At 53.7% G+C, this 15,559-nt stretch overlaps 1 protein-coding gene across 2 annotated transcripts in view; it reads left to right on the top strand.

Annotated features, from left to right (window-relative positions):
* Positions 1 to 442: 442 nt before the first annotated feature.
* LOC120374582 (zinc finger protein 271-like) overlaps positions 443 to 15,559 on the top strand; it is a 36,051-nt gene continuing 20,934 nt past the window's right edge. The window contains exon 1 of one of the 2 annotated variants that reach the window (XM_039494450.1): positions 443 to 616. The gene's annotated coding sequence lies outside the window, so the exon portion shown is untranslated. Of the gene's footprint in view, positions 617 to 4,816; positions 5,000 to 15,559 lie in introns of those variants that run through there. The other variant, XM_039494449.1, reaches the window with a different exon arrangement.

Below are 15,559 nucleotides of genomic sequence, written 5' to 3'. Positions count from 1 at the left end.
CCGCCGATCAGCTGTGTCTCCCAGCAGGAGGGAGACAGCTGATCCTGCAGCAGGGAGGGGAAGGGAAGAACTGAGCTCCAGCAAGCTGGGCTCCTGCAGGCAGGCTCTGCCGGCTTCCCCTAGTGTGCTGCATAAACCCTGCCCCCTCCCGGCCTTGCCGATTAGCTGTCTCCCAGCAGGAGGGAGCCAGACAGCTAATCAGTGAGGGGAGGGGGAAAGAACTGAGCTCCAGCAAGCTGGGCTCCTGGGGAGGAGGAGAGGCTGGGGCCTTGGGGAAGAAGGGGGTTGGTCGGGGAATGCCCCTATAGGGGCAGGGACACCCACCTATCAACTGTTTATGGGGCCCGTGGGGGCCCATGAGCCATCAGCTGTTCAGCGGGGGGGGGGCAGGAGGGTAGCTAGCTAGGGGAGTGCGAGTGCTTGCAGGTTAGCTGGGTTTTGCCCACCAGCCAATCAGTGAGGGGAACTGCTCCTGGAGCAAGGGGCTGAGCAGCTGAGAGACCCCACCTCCTTCTCCTACCTGCTGCTTGTGGCACTGGGGCAGGTGCTTTCTCTGGCTCTGCAGCAGCAGCTCCTAACCTCTCGCCCAACTAAAGGCAGCCAGTAGCAGCAGCCGGTAAGTGTATTTCAAAGGGGGTCTTTCTTGTGGTGAGGGTGGCTGGGGGGGGCTGGAAACCCCCCTGGTGGCTGTGACAGCCAGCACCTGGCTGCTGGTGGGATGGTCGTCTGCACGGTGGGGGGCAGGGGGCTCAGCCAGAGGCATCTCCAAAAACATCCCCTGCACCCGGCAGCTGGACCAGGACAGGCATTGGTGGTGGTGGTGGGGAGGTGTATCTCCTGGTCTCCTGTGGGGTGGGGTGTCCCTGCTTGCCCACCCTGCCCAGGGAGAGATGCCTGCCTCACCTCTCAGAGCCAGTGGCCATGTAGTGTGCTTGGTTCCCCCCTCCCTGGCATCTCGGTGACTGCCTCTTAGGGGGTGAGGGGTGGAAGGGAAGAGGCAGTGGGGAAGGGATGGGGTGGGGGGGGGTAGGAGAGGAAAATTGAGACTATCAGGGGAAATCGTCATAGCAGCACAATCTCTGCCTTGGGGGTGTGGATGGAATTGTCTTCCAAGGGAAGGCTGGAACAAACTATCTGCTGTTGTAGTTTAGTTTAGTCCATGTGCTCTGGCAAACACAAGTCCAGGCACCATGTTGGGGGGCAGGGAGAAGTTGCCTGATTTTCCCTTTCCTATCGGGGGAAACCTGAATTGTCTCCTAAGGGTGTGGCTACACTTGCAGCTGTACAGCACTGCCGTGGGAGCGCTCCCGCGGCAGCGCTTTGAAGTGCGAGTGTGGTCGCGGCGCCAGCACTGGGAGAGAGCTCTCCCAGCGCTGCAGGTACTCCACCTCCCCGAGGGGATTAGCTCCCAGCGCTGGGAGCCGTGCTCATCTGGGGCTTTACAGCACTGTAACTTGCTGCGCTCAGGGGGGTGTTTTTTCACACCCCTGAGTGAGAAAGTTGCAGTGCTGTAAAGTGCCAGTGTAGCCAAGGCCTAAGGGAAGGGCTTGTGATCCTGTTGGGAGGAGCGGGAGGCATTGCTGAGTCCCAGGGTTGGGTCATTCTCTGGGGATGGTGGTCATTAAGTTACTAATTGTCATTCACTTGCTGCACACAATGGCTGGTGATGGTTGTTTAACATCCACCAGCCATTTGGTCAATACCTTGTTTCTTGGGAGTTGCCTTCTGTAACTTCTCTAATTTCAGCCCACCGTCCTGTGAGTACAAATTCTGGTTCTAAGGACCTGGTGCCTGGATCCCATATTGCCTTGCACTGGGGTTGGGAATTAGTGCCCTGACATGCAACTCCTCCTATTGTGCCAGTGTAGCTCCTGCTGTTAGTACAGCTATTTGCAGGTGCCCTTGTGTTTAGCTGAAACTTTGGACTTAGTTTAGTGGGGATGGACTCAGAGGCTGAGAGCTAAACTGACACTACTGTCCTGCTGTGTGGTTCCCAGTGCGCTTGTACTGTGAATTTTTGGCATGCACATGTGGCTGTATTTATCTCATTGTGCTGATAGTGCTACTTCCTCGGTGTGATGATGACATTATGCTAAGATGAATCGTGAAAAATAGTGTCCTGATGTGATGGTCACTCTGTGCAGTTCATGTGAATCTTGCATTTTTGTATGCTGGGTTGGTGTAGCCCTGTTGTTCCCAGGAAATTAGAGCCACAAGGTGGGTGAGGTAATATCTTTTATTGGAGCAACTTTCATTGGTGAGAAAGAGAGAGAAGCTTTGGAGCTTTCACGGAGTTCTGTCTTCTTCCTGAAGAAGAGTTCTGTGAAAGCTCAAAAGCTTGTCTCTCTCTCTTACCAACAGAAGCTGGTCCAATAAAATATATTATCTCACCCACCTTGATACACACACACACTTTACCTCACCCAGCTTTCCAGGAGTGAGTTTTCATGATGACATGGGAAGTGCTCTGACGGGTCCTGACTTCTCTGTATCAGCCCCTCATGCTTGCACTGCAGCCCAGTACCTGGGGGCTGGGTGCCTGCAGCACTGACACTGTGTGAGATCAGGGACACACAGACCCAGCTGGGAGGGGAAGGGCACCTCCTCCTCAGCCTCTCTCTTGCTGCCTCCTTTTCCCGAGTGGCCTCATGATGCACAGAGCCAGCATGGCTAGGTGCTGCATTGGAGAGTCTCCCATGCGAACCCCCAACAGACCCTGCCCACCTCTGCCCAATTGTCTCTCTCATGCATGGGACTGTGCCCCCGCCCCTTGCTCCTGTGTGCTGCCTGCTTCCAGGAGCCACACAAGAATGATATTGTTTTATAAGTACATGTGTTATTTTGCATTTAAAATATAAAAAAAGTTTACAGTATGAAATATAAAATAAGTAAATAACGTGTTTTTATTATTATTTGATTTTATATACAATACTGTAAATTTTTTATATTTTAAATGCAAAATAACACATGTACTTATAAAACAATATCATTCTTGTGTGTTTTATTTTAAGTACAAAATAAATATGTATAACAAATTTAAAAGTATGTAACTAGTAATTTGATATGGCAGCGGGTGGTGCCTTTTTTTATGTGTTCGCTCCCCCTGATGTTAGAACCTGGCTACGCCACTGCTGGCACATAAATACCTTGCAATGCTGGCTACAAAAGTGACATGTGAATGCCTGTTTTCACGTTCAGTGACATTGTAAATAAGAAGCAGGCAGCATTATCTCCCATAAATGTAAACAAACTTGTTTGTTTTACCAATTGGCTGAACAAGAGGTAGGACTGAGTGAACTTACAGGTTCAAAAGTTTTACCTTGTTTTGTTTTTGAGTGCAGTTCCCTAACCAAAAAAAAAAAAGCCCAAACAAACCTATATTTCTAAGTTGGACTTTCACATTAAAGAGATTGCACTACAGTACTTGTATGAGGTGAATTGAAAAATACTATTTCTTTTGTTTCTCTTTTTAATACTGCATATACTTGTAATTAAATATAATAATATACACCTCTACCCCAATATAACGCTGTCCTTGGGAGCCAAAAAAAAAAAAATCTTTCTGCATTATAGGTGAAACCGTGTTATATCAAACTTGCTTTGATCTGCCGGAATGAGCAGCCCTGCCCCCCAGAGCGCTGCTTTACCACGTTATATCCGAATTCGTGTTATGTTGGGTCGCGTTATATTGGGGTAGAGGTGTAAAGTGAGCACTGTACACTTTGTATTGTGTTGTAATTGAAATCAATACATTTGAAAATGTTAAAAACATCCAAAAATATTTATAATTTTAATCAGTATTCTATTATTGTTCAACAGTGCAATTAATAACGATTAATCAGTTTTTAAATTTTTAATGAAGTTAATTTGTTTTGAGTTACTCATTTAAGTTAAATAAGATTGACAGCCCTAACAACAATTATTCTTTGAAAGGTGCATGTAAACTATTTTGCTGAATCCATGTTCCTTTGGTAGCGTGAAACTACCTTTACAGTGGATAACAAGAAAAGGAGAATCAGATTCGGGGAATTGGAACGGTAGATAAGACAAATTTGTAAGCTGTTATGAGGCTTGATGCGGACATATAGCTGCTGAAGGATTCTTTTAAACACTAAAAATATGTCTGACAATTGTAACTGGAGGGGGTGTATGTAAAATATTCCCCTGAATCCACACTCCTTTGGTAGCTCAGTACATCATTTCACATAGGGAAGGGCAGCCAGGGCTCGGCATTGGGATGCACTGTGCCTTTAAGAAGGAAGCCCGTGCTGAGATCTACCATCCCGGGAGAGGGGAAAATGCCACCCCCCGCCGGTCCCCCTCCCCCGCGTCAGACAGCGCAGCTCGGTCAGTTTTATCCTCTCTGCCCCGCGGTTCCCCCTCCCCGGCGGTGCCTGTGCCCCAGTCTTACCCCAGCTCCTACCCCCCGCCCCTGCCCCCTGCACAGACTCCGCCCATCCCCGCTCCGGTTTGCCCCCTGCGGCCCCAGGCCAGCAAGACCCGGGCCCAGCCCCGGGCAGGGGCAGATGTGCCCGAGCAGCTGGAGGAGCCCGGCCCGGCCCAGCCCGTCGGGCGCCTGCAGCGGCGCGGGGACCGGCCGCCCCGGCCCGGGAGCGGAGCTGGGCCGGGGGGGCAGAAGCACTTTCCTGCCCCGAGGTCTCCCCCTGCCGGGCCCGGCCCGGGAGCTGCTGCGGGCGGAGCGAGCCCCGGGGCGGGGCGGGGAGCGCTGCAGGCAGCCGGGGGCGCTGCTGCGGGACACAGGAAGGGGCTGGAGCGGGCGGCGCTGGGAGCAGGGAGCGGGCGGGGGGCGGCGCTGGGGAGAACAAAGGGCCGAGCGGGGCCGGGGCTGGGCCATTGCAGGGCGCTGCCGCCTCCCCCCGCCCCGAGCCGGGGCTGAGCCGCTGCTGCTCCCACGGGCGCTGCCGGGGAGACCTTCGCTGCAGCTGGGACTAGCCCCGGGCCCGGCTCTGCCGGCACCAGCTCCGGCCCGGAGACCCAGGTAACCGGCCGGCCCGGACCGTGACTCTGCGCCGCGTCCCCGCCCCGGGATCTGCTCCGCGCTGGGACCGCGCCGCCCGCGGGCGGCCCCGGGACAAGGCCGGGGCTGAGCTGGGAAAAGACGCGGCGGGGCGCGGGGCTCGGCAGGCGGGGTGACAATATGGCGGGGGCGGAGGCGAAAGGAGGGTGGGGGCAGAGAGCCCATGTGAGGCGGGGTAGATTTACCCATCTCTGTGCAGCCGGGACATCGCGGGGGGGGGGAGAAGAGCGGGTGCCCACACGGGGGGGGGGGTAAAATCCCCTCTGATTTCACCTCTTCTCTCTCCCAGACTGATCAGATTCTCCCGGCTCTGCCCCGTCGCTCCGGAATTAGCAAACAGGGATGTAAAACCCCGGTCGCTTTCCCGTCTGCTCTCTCCCATGCCTGAGTGTCTCTGTTCTCGGCCACAGCGTTTGCCCCGTTCGCTCCCCAGTGCAGAATTTACAGTCCTCAGATTAGGGGGGTTTTCCGCCCATTTTATCTGCAGCAATTTGTCCTTGTTCAGGGGGGAAATTGTTGCCGCGAGTCATTTGCCAAGTAGGAACGGGGTGATGGGTGCAGTTTGGCAGAGCCGTGGGGCACAGCTGCATCTGGGGTGGGAGGCTGCCCAGCCCCATTGATTCCCTTTCTCCCCCACCCCAGGCCCCTTCAGCCACTAGCTGCCAGTCCCATTGCCAGACCCCACTGCCCACCCCCATGGCCTTCTGGCTCCTCCACCCTCTGTGCTTTTGTTAAAGGAGCATTGCCCACTGCCCCTGTGAATGTCAGGCAAGGGGGACCCGCCTCTTTGTGCTGTTTGTTGTACACTGCTGTATAATCCCCTAGTGGGGCACTCACCTCTGGAGGATCTCCGAGCAGCAGGGTGCAGCATCCCAGACCTTTTCTCCTCCTGCTGTTCCCTGCAGGCCACCAGCCAGCTTGGTGGGAATTCCGTGGTTGGCCCTCTGGACGAGTCTCAATGAACCCTTGCCTGGGTATTAGAGTCCAGCAAAGAAGCAGTCTGCTTCTCCTCACTAGGGCCTTTTAATTCATCCCTTTGTTCAGGCTCCCAGAGGAGGCCTGTCCCCTTTTGGGGGCTTACCCCATTTTACCTGTTGCCAGGGGAGCCCAGCCATTACCCCAGGTTCGAACCCAGGGACCCTATACACAGCAGCCATGTGCTGCTCACTCCAATCCATCACTGCTATTTCCCTGGGCCGCTTCCTATGGGGCCCTTGTATTTGCAGCCCTATCGCAGGGCCACCATCCTCAGGTTCTTCTCTCTCACCAGGCCAGGGAAGAGCCCCCTTGCTTTACTCTTCTGGTCCCAGCCACGGACTGACTGACCTGCTGTGCCCCTGCAGCTTCTTTTATCTGAGCCTGCTGGGCTCTGAGTGGCTGCTTCTGTGAGGCCTGTGTAGGCACTAGGCAGGCCCAGAGGACCCACCTTTGCTGCTTCCTGGGGTGGGATGTAGTAAGAGGCTAGGGAGCTGCAAAGGCCAGCTGCATCCCATCACAATTCCCCTTAAACATTCCCACTTTCCCTCCAGTTCTTCAATATTGAGATAAAGTCCTCCCAGATATTCATGTTTTCCTCTCATATTAGGAAATGTTTAGTTTTTGCTCCATTTTTTCTCCTCAGTTCTAAAATATTGACAGAAAATTCCTGAACATTTTGCCCCATTTTCTCTCTCGTTATCTATGATTTATTATCCCCTGAGATTTTCCCCATCTAATCATCTGATATTAACATCAAATCTCCTCAGATGTCTTTTTCTTAAATCCTTGAATATTGATATAAAATCCTTCCACATTTTGCCCTTTGTCTCCCTAATTATCAAATATTAATATGAAATCCACTGAGATTTTCTCTCTTTACCTTGTATCAACTGTTGATATAAAATCCCTCAGACTTTTCCACTTTCCTCCAATTTGTGACAAATTCCTCATATTTGCTCCCTTTTCTTTTTGAGAACACTGATGACCCATTTCAGATTTTGCCATTTCCCATTACAGTGGACCCTCGCTAGAACGCGAGTCTGTATGGCGCAAATTCACTTATAGTGAGGACTGCGCATGGATCCCAAATTTAATTACCTTCATTGGAATCCATGGTAATGCGGTCCCCGCTATAGCGCGGTCCCCGCGTTAATGCGGGACTGCACATGGATCCAGAACCCCGCGTTCTAGCGAGGGTGCAGTGTAATTATAAATGATTGATTTTAAAAAATCCTTTTAGGCTTTGAGGTGTTCTCCATATTTTTCAGGCCCTTCTCCTGTTTGGAGGGAACTTGCTGCCATGAGTCATTCTCTGTAGTGGAGGTTGCAGAGGGGTTAAATTCCCCAGTGATCATCTTTCCCCCTCCCATTTGAGAATAATTTGTTTCCCCCTTTATCTCCATTAAAATCCACAGGGTTGCTGATCAGAGTGACTTGCCCCATTTCAGATGCACATCCCAGGCAGGGCCTCACACAATCTGGTGTCTCCCAGACCCTGACTGATGTTTCCTTTCCCCTGATGGTGCGAGACAAGGGGTTCACTCCCCTCAGGGGGCTGCTCTGTGTGTGGATGGGTCCCTGTTCCCCTGGGCATTGCCCAGAGCAGCTGAGACACCCCATCCTCCTGTACTAACTTCTCACATTCCGATAGCTGCTTTCACCAGAAGGGTCCCCAGAGCCCGTGGTGAACGGTCACCATGAGGGGTCTCTTCCTGCAGTGCTGAGACCCAGCCACCTCTGGGGTGGGTCCATCACAGCCATTATTAGCCCGTGACAGGACATGGAAGTTTATTGAATCTTCTGGCTCCTCCATCCCTTCCTGTCTCCTGTTAAAGCAGCATAGCCCAGGGCTGTGTGAATGGCCGGTCAGGGGTGGTGATAACTTTCTCTCCATTGATCAAATACTATAAAATCACCACAAATGTTGTTTCTCTTCCCCTTCAGAACTGTAGGATGTTCAGGGTTTGGAAGGAAGATCGTTACCCTGAGTCCTTGCTCCAGATGTGGGGAGCAAGAGAGAGGGGGAAGCGTGGAACCTCCCCTCCCAGGATGTGTTTAAATAGATTTTGGCATCTTCCCCTCCCCAATGTCACATTTCTGGTCTCATTGACTCCTGAGTCGCTGCAAGGAAGGAAAAGGAGTGACTTTGGATTAACATGGGAGCCAATAAGAACCCAGAAGTGGTGTCCTTAGCTGCTGTCACCAGAGGGCTCTGGTTCTTGCTAAGGGAGGGGAGGCTGCTCTCTCTCTCTCTCTTTACTCAAGGTATCAGGGTTGAGTTTCTTGGGTGCGATGGTGCTGCCTCCCCTGTGATCTGGGAGCCCAGGCTGAGTCACTGCTGCTCCTCAGCAGGGTCTGTGCTGTGGAGAGACCTTCATTAAAGCCTCCTCCGTGCCCAGTCCAGGCGGGTACTTCCTCCAGTGGCTGGAACTAGCCCCCTAAGGTAGCCCCAGGCTCTGCCAACACCAACTGCTGAGCCGGAGACTCGAGGTGACAGAGAGACCGTGGGGATCATCAGAAAAGTGGCTCTGTGCAAATGTCACCAGGAGCCTCAGATCTCACAGCCCCTGGGAATCTGCTACTTGTTATTAATGCACCTGTGGGTGGGATCCGAGCTGCCTTAACAGCAGTGAAGCCACTGATCTCCTGCCAGGATCTGCCCAGTGGCAAAACTGGGGATTGAGGAGGGGAAGAGACTGACTCCCCTTTGTGTGTCTGGGGTATGGAGGTGCCAGGCAGGGAAGGGTGGGGGAAGGACAGAGCTGGGAGGGAGACAGTGTGAGTTGGGAGCAGTCAGGAAATTGGTTGGGGGGAGAGCTTGAAATCCCCTCTGATTTTGCCACTTCCCTCTGAGAGATTTATAAAATCCTCTCCAATTCTGTCACATTTCTCTTTAATTATCAAATGTGGATATCAAATCTATGTTGATTTTTTTCCTTCTTTTCTCTCAGATTATTGACAATTTCTCCATTCAGCTTTTGCCCCATCTTCTCTCTCATTCTCTGGTGTCAATTTAATATTTCCTCAGATGTGGGGTGTTTCCTACCCCTGGTCTCTGCAGTGCTTTGTCCGTGTTTGGTGGGGAATTGTTGCCCTGAGCCATTCCCCAGGTTGGCCATTCTCTGCTGGCAACGGGGCAGGGAAGGGGCACGTGACGGGGAGGGAGAAGCAAATCTCCCCCATGGAGACTGCCCGGCCCCAGGTTACCCAGTGCCAGCTGCTGCCCCACGCCATGACCCAGCCCTGCTCCCCCCATCCCCACTGCCAGTCATCCCTGCTGCTCCTCCCTCCCACTGCCAGGGAACCTCCCAGCTCCATCCCCCTTCCTTTCCCATCTTCAAGTTGCCTTGTCTGGGCGTGTGAATGTCAGGAGGGGCGGGGAACCATCCTTTTCCGTGTGTTTATTCAACATCCATATTCACTGACAACTTCATTAATGCAGCACTAAGGATGCCCAGTGCTGTCCTGAGCCCTTCCAGCACGTCGAGTTCAGCAAAACTCAAACCTCTCAAAAGTAGGAAAGCCAGAGTGAAGGTCCATGCCTGTGCAACCTTAACTCTGTCCCTTTGGAGTGGGCAATAGCCACTGGGAGTTGTCCACATGTACTCCAACTGGATTCACTGGGCTGCGTGAAGCTGTAGTGAATGGCAGAGGCATTAGTTGGAGCAGGTGGGTAGAGGTGTGATTGTGAGGTGAGGAAATCTGGGGATTAATTCGAGGATTGGTGCAGAGCTGTGGTTGTGACATGAGGAGCTGTGGGTCTGAGTTCCCCCGGCCTGATCGAGGGGAAGAGGTGCATGTGTACCTAGAGCATCCAGTCTGTATCATTTGCACACTGAGTTGTATAGTTTGTGTCAACACAGGTGTGTCCCTGCCATGGGGATTGTCAGCAGTTCAGTGAAACAGGAGAGCTGTCTGTGTGTTTGATGATGGATAAGTGAAAGTGTGTTGGAGGAAAATCCAGTGACTGTGTTCCTGGAAGCTGCGCTGTTGGGCGGCTGCCCAGGAGAGATTCAAGTGTCGTGCAGTTGATTAGCAGAGCCACGCACATGCAGCTGGCAGCGTGTGTTCAGGTGCCCCTCGCCCCCGCTGCTTTGCAGCCACATTGCTCTTGCAGCTGCTCCTGGGACCCTCCCGCTGGCTGTGCAGAGTGGTGGGGTGGAGAGGGAATTGATGTTATGGGGTCCCCCAGCCTCAGTACCCCATCTCTGCAGAGCAGGGTAGAGGGGATAGGGCTCAGAACTTGCAGCAGCTCTGAGGTCTAAACAAGCCTGTGTGTGTGTGTGTGTGCGCGCGCGTCTTAAGAGGCAGTGTACGGTCTCTCGGAGACTTCCCCAGTAGCCAGCACTGTGTGTGTGTGTCTCTCACTCACTCACACACACACACGTCTACCCCTGCCCATGTACCCCATCTCTGCAGAGTGGGGCAGGGGGGACATGGTTCAGGAGGAGGAGAGCTTTCAGTGAGTGCCTTAAAGAGACAGTGGATGGCATCTCTCAGAAACTTCCCCAGCAGCCAGCACAAATAAAGTATCTGTGTGTGTGTCACACATCTCCCAGTATTGTTGTTGTTGTTGCTACTTCTTGGTACTTCCTGCAATGCATATACATTCTCTGTAATTTTATTCTTTCAAAGTTCGGTTATTTTAGTTTTTGACTGGTCTGTGCATTTCATAATTTTTATTTCTCTCTTACACTTAAATTTAATTTTTTGAGTAGTGAATTCTAAAATGCCTAACTTGTCCTGGCTGGAGTAATTATCCCTATTGGTAACTTTTAAAAAATATATATTATATCAAGGTTTTTGTTTCTGCTGGTGGCTCACATTACCTTGACGCACATAACAAAATTTATTCCGCATGTGGGTGGAAAAATTTAAATGGAACATTGCATGAAACTAATGGAGATGGGGCTGCTCAGTATAACAAGTGTGGGATTGTTTCTGGGGAGCAGGCTCCATGTCTGAGTGTAGAAGAGCTGCAGGTAGATCCTGTTCAGTGCAGCTCACCTAAAACCAGATTCTGTCTCAGCAAAGGGGAGGGGTTTGTGCTGCAGCTGTTGTGAGCCCTATTACCTGAGTGGTATGTGGCATTCGTGCTGTGGAGTGGAGCTAATGCTGCTAGTGTTGCTGCTCTCAGAGTGCCAATGTTGGTTGGGTACAGTAGCAGAAAGGGCAGCGTGTGGGTTCAGCAGATCTCGATGTTGTTCGTAAGGGCCACAGGTTGGGTTCAGTGGTGAAGGTGCTTGGCCAGGTTGACTGTTGACAAAGCACAGCACTACAGGATACTTCTACATGGAACCAAGGAAAACCTACACTTCATATGTTAGTTAGGGGCTAGGATTAGAAGCAGAGTTATCATTTCTGTTGCTTAGCAACCATATCTGGAAAAAAATTAAGAGTCTCTTCAGCTGTTGCATTCCTGAAGCGTTAGAATAGTTACTTTACTGGACTTATTTAAGTAAAGTTACCACCTTATGTATTTTAGTGATGTTTTTAGTTGCGCCGTTTCTTCCTGCAACCTGGGTTTCTGTAATAACTAACTTTGAAAACAAAGAGGGGAGGAGCGAGCGGGTGGAGCGCAATATAGGAAGGGAGGGAGACATGAGCCTAGAGAGGTTCATGAACTCTGTGTGGTCATTTCAAAGTACAGACAGCAGCAGTGAGCTTGGCAAACTGAGAGAGGAAATAAAGGAAAACTTAACCAGTATGTGAAAATATCTGAGCAAAAAGGTTCTATAATTAGCTCTGCGTGGGGAGTGGGGCTCCGTGGGTTAAAGCAAAGGGCTGGAAACCTGTACCCCTGGTTTTGTTCCTGGCTCTGGGAGGAGAGTGGGGGTTGCTACCTGCTTCCACAAAACCTGAATTTGTTCTCCCAGTGCCTGTTGCTTTTGTCTGCCTGTCAAATGAATTGCTGGGGTTCCCTGCTGCAGTTAGCCAGTTCTGGGGAACTCCATGCATATTTTAAAGATTTTTAGCCTGCGTTTGCCAGCCTAAATTTTTTCCTCTTGCTGGCTTTGTTTTTTCTGACGATGCATTAATTCCTGGTGTTGGCCCACGTACTCTAGGTGTTTTACTTTGAAATCCTTTTTTATCCACTCTCCTGTGATCAAAAGCAGCCCCTGTTGCCTAATGTGTTCTGTGACCTATTCCATTTCCTCCTCCATCTTCTTTACCAATGTAGGGAAAGTATTGTTTGCTACTTCTCTCCTCCTCATCCCTTAATTTTGCTCGGGCCACCCTTCTCCATTTCTGTTCCCACCCATCAGGCACTATCTAAGTATCCGGAACCAGTGATGAGCTGCCAAAATATTAACAACCGGTTCCCTCCTCCTCACCCCACGAGGGGGTTGTGCCCCCCTCCGCCCCCTGGGACTCCTGCCCTATCCAACCCCCCATGTTCCTTGAGACCCTCCCCCCGGGACCCCTGACCCATCCACCCCCCTTCCCTGTCCCCTGACTGCCCCCTGCCGCCCCATCCAACCCCTCCTCTCATTCCTGATGGCCCCCCGGGACCCCTGCCTCATTCAACCACCCCTTCTCTCTGTCCCGACTGCCCCTGGAACCCCTGCCCTGACTGCTTCCCACCATCCCATCCAACCCCTGGTCCTTCCTGACTGCCCCCCCAGGATCCTGCCCCCATTCAATTCCCCTGTTCCCTGCCGTCTGACCACCCCGAGTCCTGACCCTAATCCACCCCCTCCCTGCCCCCCTTGGTGCGCTGCCTGGAGATGGGGGCCGCGCCACCCAGAGTCAGGGCTGGGAGCCACAGGCGCCGGGCCGGAGTTGGGGGCCGGGCCAGAGCCGCTGGCCAGCCCGAAATCGGGGGCCGGCCTGCAGTCGGGGCTGGGGGCCAGCCCAGAGCTGGGGGCTGGAGCCGCTGGCCAGCCTGGAGTTGGGGACTGGCCTGAAGTTGGGGCTGGGGGCTGGCCCAGAGCCACTGGCTAGGCCGCAGTCGGGGACCGGGGGCTGGTGGGTCACTAGTGTTGTTAGTGCTGCAGAGTGGTGCTGGCACTGCAAAGTTGTCAGTGCTGCTAGTGCTGCCGTTCTTGGCGCTCCAGGGTGCTCTGCACTGGCAGGGAGTGCAGGCTGCTGGTTCTGCAGACCTCAGTGCTCTTCATTAAGAGAGGCCACCGGGTTAGCTCAGTGGCAATGGCTCTCGGCCAGGTTTATTGTTGTCAAAACACAGTACCAGTGCCCCATAGGAGCTCCAGGCACGCTGACACAGGCATGTCCCCAACAAGGTACCAGTTCAGTCACCATAACATGACAGCAGCAAAGAGTCCTTTGGCGCCTTATAGACTGACAGACGTATTGGAGCATGAGCTTTCGTGGGTGAATACCCACTTCGTCGGTATACGTCTGTTAGTCTACAAGGTGCCACAGGACTCTTTGCTGCTTTTACAGATCCAGACTAACACGGCTCCCCCTCTGATACATAACATGACAGTATCCCCTAAGACCAGTACAGAGATGCCCTCCTATGACTTCTCCTTTTATACATGGATACAGACAAGTTACGTATTATGCTCCAGATGCTGTTAGTTTGCACCCTAATCCTTGTACCTGCTAGTTTGAACAAAACAATTTTATGCATTATGATGTCATTCCCCCCCGCCACCCAATCTTAGGAGGTGCATTCCTGTACTATGTCCTGGGAATTTGTTTACGTAGTTAGATCAGAACTTTGGGTGTTCTTGTACCATCTTCTCAGATCAGGATAGTGCTTACAAAGTGTGAGCTAATACCTAGTGTGTAGCTATTCTGCCAAGGCCAGGCCTGTTCTGATTCACAGCCTTTGGTCCATACTGTTAGTTATGCCTCGGTTTCCAGCTGGGCATTCGTCCTGTTTGCTCTTGTCAACTAATCACCAGTTGGCAAGAGTAAATGGGACAAATGCCTCGTTTTGCCAAAAAGGGGCTTGGGGAGGGTGAGTGGCTGGGCTCGGGCCAGCCCTGCATGGAGGAGGGTGGGGGCTTCGGCAAGTGGCTTGGGACAGCTCAGTGCAGGGTGAGGTAGAGACTCAGGCCACCTCTCGGCGGGGGAGGAGGGAGGGTGGAAGGGGCGGGGGCCAGCTCAGGGCTGGGAGGGGAGGGAGAGGGGGCTCGGGCTGGCTCCATGCAGGGGCGGGGAATGAGGGGTTCGTGCAGGGGAGGGAGAGGGGGCTCGGGGCAGCTCCATGCAGCGGGGAGGGAAAGGGAAAGGGGGTTCGGGCTAGCTCAGTCCAGGTGGCGCAGGGAGAAGGGGCTCAGGCTGGCTCTATGCGGGGGGGAGGGCAGAGGAGAAGGGGCATGGGCTGGCTTCGTGCAGGGGGGCGAGGGAAAGGGAGAGGGGGCTCAGGCTGACTCCATACAGGGGGGTGGAGGCAGGGCCGGTTTAACCACTAGGCGAACTAGGCGGCCGCCTACAGTGCAAAGATTTGGGGGTGCCAAAAAGCGGTGCCCCAAAAAAATGTTTACACTACAGTGGAGTCCCATCTTATGCGGGGGTTAGGTTCTACGGTCAGCGTGTAAGAGGAAAATCGCGTATAGTGAAAATTACCATGAAGTACAGAACACCCGGAATACACTGTATACACTAGACCAGGGGTCCTCAGCCTACGGCACGCAAGCTGATTTTTTTTAATGGCAGGCAGGCTGCGGGTGCCGGCGGCCGCTGAGCCCGCTGCCAGTCTGGGGTTCTGTTCACTCAGCCGGCAGCAGGCTGAGGGGGCCAGCAGCGGGCTGAGCAGGCCGGCCGTCGACTTCTGCCAGCCGAGGTGCCAGCTGCCGGCCCCACTCAGCCCGCTGACAGCCAGGGTCCCAGCCAGCGGCTTCGCTCAGCCTCTTGCGGCCTGGGTGAACAGCAGGGGTGGTGGGGGAATGGGGGAGGCTCCAGCCAGCTTGGGTTGGGGAGAAGGGAGAGGGGCTTGGGCTGCCGGGGGGCGAGGGAGGGGGGGGCTTGGGGCGGCTCCGTGCCGGGGCGAGGGAGGGGGCTTGGGCCGGCTCGCCGGGGGCGAGGGAGGGGGGGCTTGGGCTGGCTCCGTGCCGGGGGAATGGAGAGGGGGCTTGGGCCGGCTCCGTGCCGGGGGAATGGAGAGGGGGGCTTGGGCTGGCTCCGTGCCGGGGGGCGAGGGAGAGGGGGGCTTGGGCCGGCTCCGTGCAGGGGGGCGAGGGAGAGGGCGCTTGGGCCGGCTCCGTGCAGGGGGGCGAGGGAGGAAGGAGAAGGGATACAGGCTTCGGGCCAGCTCCGAACAGGGGGGCAGATGTCACGGAGTCACCGGGCGATACGCTGGAACTACTCCGTATGAAGGCAGCCAGGACTCCGACTGAGCAGACTGTCTCCAGGGCAAGACACTTACACAGCTTAGACCTTCCTGGGTCTGATCTCAGAGCATTCAGCGTCCCCTTCCCCATCGTGCGCTTCCCACAGCGAGTCCACACAGGCGTCTCGGGGAGCCAGAGGGCCCTGCACCCCCAACTCTGCAGTCAGACGTGACTCTCAGCCAGCCAGTAACACAGAAGGTTTATTAGACGACAGGAGCATGGTCTAAAACAGAGCTTGTAG

Source organism: Mauremys reevesii, linkage group 11, assembly GCF_016161935.1.
Source record: "Mauremys reevesii isolate NIE-2019 linkage group 11, ASM1616193v1, whole genome shotgun sequence".
Lineage (NCBI taxonomy): Eukaryota > Metazoa > Chordata > Testudines > Geoemydidae > Mauremys > Mauremys reevesii.
The sequence above is the reverse complement of the archived record's forward strand: the minus strand, read 5'-3'. Positions and strand labels throughout refer to the sequence as shown.